Raw genomic sequence first — 9,641 nt, 5'->3', positions numbered from 1 at the left:
GATTCTTTCCGGTAATCCTTTCACAAACGCGTCGATCTTCTCTTCCTCATCTTCGAATGCTCCCGGACACAATAGGCACAATTCTGTGAATCGTCTTTCGTACGTGGTAATATCAAATCCTTGGGTTCGTAACCCTCTAAGTTCTGTCTTGAGCTTATTGACCTCGGTTCTGGGACGGTACTTCTCGTTCATCAAGTGCTTGAATGCTGACCACGGTAGTGCGTACGCATCATCTTGTCCCACTTGCTCTAGATAGGTATTCCACCATGTTAACGCAGAACCTGTGAAGGTATGCGTAGCGTACTTCACTTTGTCCTCTTCAGTACACTTACTTATGGCAAACACCGATTCAACCTTCTCGGTCCACCGTTTCAATCCGATCGGTCCTTCGGTTCCATCAAATTCCAAAGGTTTGCAGGCAGTGAATTCTTTGTAGGTGCATCCTACACGATTTCCTGTACTGCTAGATCCAAGGTTATTGTTGGTATGTAGCGCAGCCTGTACTGCGGCTATGTTTGAAGCTAGAAAAGTACGGAATTCCTCTTCATTCATATTCACGGTGTGTCGAGTAGTCGGTGCCATTTCCTTCAAAATAGTTAAATGGAACAAGTTAATCATACAGAATATTAAGAGTAGTTAATAGTATTTCGTAGCATAATATGAACTCATTTATAAAAGCTTTTTCTTCATATTAGCGTTTTATAAGTTTAAATTCGGGTAGTACCTACCCGTTAAGTTCATACTTAGTAGCTAATATACAATTCAACTACTACAATTCTATATGAAAAACTGATTGTAATAATATTTCGCGTTCAAACTTTTATACAATATTTTACAAACTTACAATACCGCTTATTTTACATAAAGCATGAAATATAGCACACAATAACTTTGATACAAGATAGTTGTGAAGACAATTCTAGCTAGTACACAAGTCGTTCGGCAAAGGCAATAAAGACACGTAATTCATACGTCCAGAAACAAGTCATGCATTCTGGTTTTACTAGGACTACTTCCCATCCTTGGTCTTGTGCAACATAACCGTTATGGCCGTTGATAAGACAGCGTGTTGTAACGTCATCAAAGGGACGAGGGTTACGTAATGTCCAACAGTCCCGTAATAATCTAAAAACCTCATTTCTTACCCCAATTACCGACTCCGTCACTTGTGGAAACGTTTTGTTTAATAGTTGTAGCCCGATGTTCTTGTTCTCACTTTGGTGAGAAGCGAACATTACTAATCCGTAAGCATAACATGCTTCTTTATGTTGCATGTTAGCCGCTTTTTCTAAATCACGAAGTCCAATATTCGGATATATTGAGTCAAAATAATTTCTTAACCCGTTGCGTAAAATAGCATTTGGGTTCCCCGCAATATATGCGTCAAAGTAAACACATCGTAACTTATGGGTTTCCCAATGTGATATCCCCCATCTTTCAAACGAAAGTCTCTTATAAACCAAGACATTCTTGGAACGTTCTTCGAATGTCTTACAAACTGATCTCGCCTTAAATAGTTGTGCCGAAGAATTCTGGCCGACTCTAGACAAGATTTCATCAATCATGTCTCCGGGTAGGTCTCTTAAAATATTGGGTTGTCTATCCATTTTGTGTTTTTAAACTGTAAAATAGACAAGAGTTAGTTTCATAAAAAAAATACTTATTAATACAAGCAATTTTTACATATATCATAAAGCATAAGAACACTATATTACATATATTACACCACACGAATACAACTATCTTATTCCGACTCGCTCGTTTCTTCTTCTTCAGTTTTGGTTCGTTTTGCCAAGTTTCTAGGGATATATGATGTTCCCCTAATACGAGCCGTCGTTGTCCACATTGGTTTAGAAAAACCTGGTGGTTTAGAGGTTCCCGGGTCATTGTTACAACTTAAGGACTTCGGGGGTTGACGATACATATAAAGTTCATCGGGGTTGGAATTAGATTTCTCTATTTTTATGCCCTTTCCCTTATTATTTTCTTTTGCCTTTTTAAATTCAGTTGGGGTAATTTCTATAACATCATCGGAATTCTCGTCGGAATCCGATTCATCGGAGAATTGGTAATCCTCCCAATATTTTGCTTCCTTGGCGGAAACACCATTGACCATAATTAACTTTGGTCGGTTGGTTGAGGATTTTTTTTTACTTAACCGTTTTATTATTTCCCCCACCGGTTCTATTTCTTCATCCGGTTCCGATTCTTCTTCCGGTTCCGATTCTTCTTCCGGTTCCGACTCTTCTTCCGGTTCCTCTTCGGGAACTTGTGAATCAGTCCACAAATCATTCCAATTTACATTTGACTCTTCATTATTATTAAGTGAGTCAATGGGACTTGTTCTAGAGGTAGACATCTATCACATAATATCAAACACGTTAAGAGATTAATATATCACATAATATTCATATGTTAAAAATATATAGTTTCCAACAAAAATGTTAAGCAATCATTTTTCAAGTAAACACGGTCGAAGTCCAGACTCACTAATGCATCCTAACAAACTCGATAAGACACACTAATGCAAAATTCTGGTTCTCTAAGACCAACGCTCGGATACCAACTGAAATGTCCCGTTCTTATTGATTAAAAACGTTCCATATTAATTGATTTCGTTGCGAGGTTTTGACCTCTATATGAGACGTTTTTCAAAGACTGCATTCATTTTTAAAACAAACCATAACCTTTATTTCATAAATAAAGGTTTAAAAAGCTTTACGTAGATTATCAAATAATGATAATCTAAAATATCCTGTTTACACACGACCATTACATAATGGTTTACAATACAAATATGTTACATCGAAATTAGTTTCTTGAATGCAGTTTTTACACAATATCATACAAACATGGACTCCAAATCTTGTCCTTATTTTAGTATGCAACAGCGGAAGCTCTTAATAATCACCTGAGAATAAACATGCTTAAAACGTCAACAAAAATGTTGGTGAGTTATAGGTTTAACCTATATATATCAAATCGTAACAATAGACCACAAGATTTCATATTTCAATACACATCCCATACATAGAGATAAAAATCATTCATATGGTGAACACCTGGTAACCGACAATAACAAGATGCATATATAAGAATATCCCCATCATTCCGGGACACCCTTCGGATATGATATAAATTTCGAAGTACTAAAGCATCCGGTACTTTGGATGGGGTTTGTTAGGCCCAATAGATCTATCTTTAGGATTCGCGTCAATTAGGGTGTCTGTTCCCTAATTCTTAGATTACCAGACTTAATAAAAAGGGGCATATTCGATTTCGATAATTCAACCATAGAATGTAGTTTCACGTACTTGTGTCTATTTTGTAAATCATTTATAAAACCTGCATGTATTCTCATCCCAAAAATATTAGATTTTAAAAGTGGGACTATAACTCACTTTCACAGATTTTTACTTCGTCGGGAAGTAAGACTTGGCCACTGGTTGATTCACGAACCTATAACAATATATACATATATATCAAAGTATGTTCAAAATATATTTACAACACTTTTAATATATTTTGATGTTTTAAGTTTATTAAGTCAGTTGTCCTCGTTAGTAACCTACAACTAGTTGTCCACAGTTAGATGTACAGAAATAAATCGATAAATATTATCTTGAATCAATCCACGACCCAGTGTATACGTATCTCAGTATTGATCACAACTCAAACTATATATATTTTGGAATCAACCTCAACCCTGTATAGCTAACTCCAACATTCACATATAGAGTGTCTATGGTTGTTCCGAAATATATATAGATGTGTCGACATGATAGGTCGAAACATTGTATACGTGTCTATGGTATCTCAAGATTACATAATATATAATACAAGTTGATTAAGTTATGGTTGGAATAGATTTGTTACCAATTTTCACGTAGCTAAAATGAGAAAAATTATCCAATCTTGTTTTACCCATAACTTCTTCATTTTAAATCCGTTTTGAGTGAATCAAATTGCTATGGTTTCATATTGAACTCTATTTTATGAATCTAAACAAAAAAAGTATAGGTTTCTAGTCGGAAAAATAAGTTACAAGTCGTTTTTGTAAATGTAGTCATTTCAGTCGAAAGAACGACGTCTAGATGACCATTTTAGAAAACATACTTTCACTTTGAGTTTAACCATAATTTTTGGATATAGTTTCATGTTCATAATAAAAATTATTTTCTCAGAATAACAACTTTTAAATCAAAGTTTATCATAGTTTTTAATTAACTAACCCAAAACAGCCAGCGGTGTTACTACGACGGCGTAAATCCGGTTTTACGGTGTTTTTCGTGTTTCCAGGTTTTAAATCATTAAGTTAGCATATCATATAGATATAGAACATGTGTTTAGTTGATTTTAAAAGTCAAGTTAGAAGGATTAACTTTTGTTTGCGAACAAGTTTAGAATTAACTAAACTATGTTCTAGTGATTACAAGTTTAAACCTTCGAATAAGATAGCTTTATATGTATGAATCGAATGATGTTATGAACATCATTACTACCTTAAGTTCCTTGGATGAACCTACTGGAAAAGAGAAAAATGGATCTAGCTTCAATGGATCCTTGGATGGCTCAAAGTTCTTGAAGCAAAATCATGACACGAAAACAAGTTCAAGTAAGATCATCACTTGAAATAAGATTGTTATAGTTATAGAAATTGAACCAAAGTTTGAATATGATTATTACCTTGTATTAGAATGATAACCTACTGTAAGAAACAAAGATTTCTTGAGGTTGGATGATCACCTTACAAGATTGGAAGTGAGCTAGCAAACTTGAAAGTATTCTTGATTTTATGAAACTAGAACTTTTGGAATTTATGAAGAACACTTAGAACTTGAAGATAGAACTTGAGAGAGTTCAATTAGATGAAGAAAATTGAAGAATGAAAGTGTTTGTAGGTGTTTTTGGTCGTTGGTGTATGGATTAGATATAAAGGATATGTAATTTTGTTTTCATGTAAATAAGTCATGAATGATTACTCATATTTTTGTAATCTTATGAGATATTTCATGCTAGTTGCCAAATGATGGTTCCCACATGTGTTAGGTGACTCACATGGGCTGCTAAGAGCTGATCATTGGAGTGTATATACCAATAGTACATACATCTAAAAGCTGTGTATTGTACGAGTACGAATACGGGTGCATACGAGTAGAATTGTTGATGAAACTGAACGAGAATGTAATTGTAAGCATTTTTGTTAAGTAGAAGTATTTTGATAAGTGTATTGAAGTCTTTCAAAAGTGTATAAATACATATTAAAACACTACATGTATATACATTTTAACTGAGTCGTTAAGTCATCGTTAGTCGTTACATGTAAGTGTTGTTTTGAAACCTTTAGGTTAACGATCTTGTTAAATGTTGTTAACCCAATGTTTATAATATCAAAAGAGATTTTAAATTATTATATTATCATGATATTATGATGTACGAATATCTCTTAATATGATATATATACATTAAATGTCGTTACAACGATAAACGTTACATATATGTCTCGTTTCAAAATCATTAAGTTAGTAGTCTTGTTTTTACATATGTAGTTCATTGTTAATATAATTAATGATATGTTTACTTATCATAATATCATGTTAACTATATATATAACCATATATATGTCATCATATAGTTTTTTTTTACAAGTTTTAACGTTCGTGAATCACCGGTCAACTTGGGTGGTCAATTGTCTATATGAAACCTATTTCAATTAATCAAGTCTTAACAAGTTTGATTGCTTAACATGTTGGAAACATTTAATCATGTAAACATCAATCTCAATTAATATATATAAACATGGAAAAGTTCGGGTCACTACACATGTGAGTCAACTAACCATGTGGGAACCATCATTTAACATCTAGCATGACTTATGAGCAAGGAAACAAAAACAAGAACTCCTTTTAACTCCACTCACCTTCACCACTAACCACCTACTCCATTTCACTTCCAAATATCTTCCCAATTCTCTCTCAAAACACACATACTCTTCCATGAACGTCTACGTTACTATTTTTCCAGCAAAAATCATCAAATACAAGCTTTGGTTATTACCTATAATCATCATAAAAACAATTACTCAAGAACACATCAAGAACACTTCCAAGTTTACAAGTTTACTTCCAAGTTTCCTAATCCATTCCAAGAAATCATCTAAGATCAAGAAACCTTTGTTATTTACAGTAAGTTATCTTTCTAAATCAAGGTAATATTCATATTCAAGCTTTTATTCAATTTCTATAACTATAACTATCTTAATTCGAGTAATAATCTTACTTGAACTTGTTTTTGTGTCATGATTCTATTTCAAGAACTTCCAAGCCATCAAAGATCCTTTGAAGCTCAAGTTATTTTTTCATTATTTCCAGTAGGTTTAAATACTAAACTTGAGGTAGTAATGATGTTCATAACATCATTCGATTCATATATGTATAACTATCTTATTCGAAGATTTGAACATGTAATCACTAGAACATAGTTTAGTTAATTCTAAACGTGTTCGCAAACAAAAGTTAATCCTTCTAACTTGACTCTTAAAATCAACTAAACACATGTTCTATATATATATATGATATACTAACTTAATGATTTAAAACTTGAAAAACACGAAAAATACCGTAAAACTGGATATACGCCGTCGTAGTAACACTGCGGGCTGTTTTGGGTTAGTTAATTAAAAACTATGATAATCTTTGATTTAAAAGTTGTTCTTCTGGGAAAATGATTTTTCTTATGAACATGAAACTATATCCAAAAATCATGGTTAAACTCAAAGTGGAAGTATGTTTTCCAAAATGGTCATCTAGACGTCGTTCTTTCGACTGAAATGACTACCTTTACAAAAATGACTTGTAACCTGTATTTCGGATTATAAAATTATACTTTTTCTATTTAGATTCATAAACTTAAGTTCAATATGAAACCATAGCAACTTGAATCACTCAAAACGGATTTAAAACGAAGAAGTTATGGGTAAAACCAGATTGGATAATTTTTCTTGTTGTAGCTACGTGAAAATTGGTAACAAATCTATATTAATCATATCCTAGCTAACTCATATTGTATTATACATGTATTTTAATATATTATGTAATATTGGGATACCATAGACACGAATACAATGTTTTGACATATCATATCGACCCATCTATATATATATATATATATATATATATATATATATATATATTTCGGAACAACCATAGACACTCTATATGCAGTAATGTTGGAGTTAGATATACAGGGTTGAGGTTGATTCCAAAATATAATATATACTTTGAGTTGTGATCTAGCTTGAGTCTTGTATACACGAGGTCGTGGATTGATTCGAGATAATATATATTGCTTTATTTTCTGTACATCTAACTGTGGACAACTAGTTGTAGGTTAATAACGAGGACAACTGACTTAATAAACTTAAAACATCAAAACGTATTAAAAATGTTGTAAAATATATTTTGAACATACTTTGATATATATGTACATATTTGTTATAGGTTCGTGAATCAACCAGTGGCCAAGTCTTACTTCCCGACGAAGTAAAAATCTGTTAAAGTGAGTTATAGTCCCACTTTTAAAATCTAATAATTTGGGATGAGAATACATGCAGTTTTATAAATGTTTTACAAAATAGACACAAGTAAATGAAACTACATTCTATGGCTGGATTATTAAACCGAATATGCCCCTTTTTAGTCTGGTAATCTAAGAATTAGGGAACAGACACCATAATTAACGCGAATCCTAAAGATAGATCTATTGGGTCCAACGAGCCCCATCCAAAGTACCGGATGCTTTAGTACTTCGAATTCATCATGTCCGAAGGGAGTCCCAGAATGATAGGGGATATTCTATATGCATCTTGTTAAGGTCGGTTACTAGGTGTTCACCATATGAATGATTTTTATCTCTATGTATGGGATGTATATTGAAATATGTAATCTTGTGGTCTATTGTTGCGATTTGATAAATATATAGGTTAAACCTATAACTCACCAACATTTTTATTGACGTTTAAAGCATGTTTATACTCAGGTGATTATTAAGAGCTTCCGCTGGTGCATGCTAAAATATGGACAAGATTTGGTGTCAGCATGTTTATATAATATTGTTTAAAACTGCATTCGAGATTTACTTTGTTGTAACATATTAATATTGTAAACCAATATGTATTGGTAGTGTGTAAGTGTGATATTTTTGGATTATCATTTTTGGATAATCTAGGTGGTGTCCTTTTAACCTTGTTGATAAAATTAAGGTTATGGTTTGTTTTAAAAACGATTGCAGTCTTGGAAAAACGTCTCATATAGAGGTCAAAACCTCGCAACGAAATCAAGTAATATGGAACGTTTATAATCAATATGAACGGGACATTTCAAGTGGTGGCACCATACAGACCAACCATCCCGTTTCCAAGAAAAGGAGTTGAGTATGAGCAAGTGATAGGTAATAAAGTTTGTGATACCTCTAAAAAGAAGATGAAGAATAAGAAAGTGCAAGAAACAAAAATCGCAAAAATAAACCCGGTGAAGACAGTTCCACCAAAAGTTCCACCCAGGTTGGGTGATTCGGGTAAATTTATTGTTCCTTGTCTACTTAGTGATTGTGTCATGTATGATGCACTAGCAGATTTAAGTGCGAGTGTGAGTGTTATGCCTCTTTCATTATATAAGAGATTAGGAGTAGGTGAGTTAAGTCCAACAGAGATTAGTGTCCGACTCTTTGATCAAACCATTAGGCACCCAGTTAGAATTGCTGACAACCTACCCATTCAAGTGGGTAATTTAACCTTTCTAATCGAATTCATTGTCATTGACATAGAAGAGGACTCAAACATTCCTCTAATTTAGGTCGACCATTCTTAGCGTCCACCGGGGCGTTATTTAAAGTAAGAGATGGTAGAATGACACTTAGAAATGATGAAAAATCGTTCACCTTTGTAAGTCGAAAGTCTAAATCTACACCAACCAAAACCGTTGAACCAACAAAAATGATTGGTAAGAACCATATTGTTTTACCAACTCCAACTGTAGTGCTTAACAATAATAAAATGCCTAAGAGTGGGGAAGATGAAGCAACACCTAATGATGACCTGATAACAAAGAACCCCGTTGTTGATACAAAATTAAATGACCCCGTTATTAATAGTTCAATGATGAAACTTATTAAACGGATTCGCGATGCTAGAATTAAGGGGAACTTTAAGTTATGTAACCGGTTAGTATCCAATCTATCGCCTAAAGAAAAGGCAAAACTAGTTGAATTTGTGAATATTACACAGGAATCCGACCAATGGCTTAAAGCAAAAGTCACAGATATTCAAGTTGATTATGGTCCAAGAGAAATTGACAATGAAGTTAATCACAATTTCGACACCACAGCTACCTAAGTGTAGGGAGATTCAGATGTTCTAAAAAGAAAATGCTGTCTAGAGTTAGTTGTTCTATTCTCGTGTAGTTTCGAGAATGGAATCCGATTGGTCTTTTCCACTAGCAGACACTAAAGAACTAGTTTTCTCCCCCCATTCTGAATTTTTGTTTTGTAGGTTTTGTATGAAATTAATATGCATTTTTAAATTTAAGTTTTGTTTGAATTTAAAAACAAAAATTACTTTATTTCATTATGAAGGTATTTCGTGT

This window comes from Rutidosis leptorrhynchoides, chromosome 9 (genome assembly GCF_046630445.1).
Source record: "Rutidosis leptorrhynchoides isolate AG116_Rl617_1_P2 chromosome 9, CSIRO_AGI_Rlap_v1, whole genome shotgun sequence".
NCBI lineage: Eukaryota > Viridiplantae > Streptophyta > Magnoliopsida > Asterales > Asteraceae > Rutidosis > Rutidosis leptorrhynchoides.
Note: the sequence above shows the minus strand (reverse complement) of the source record.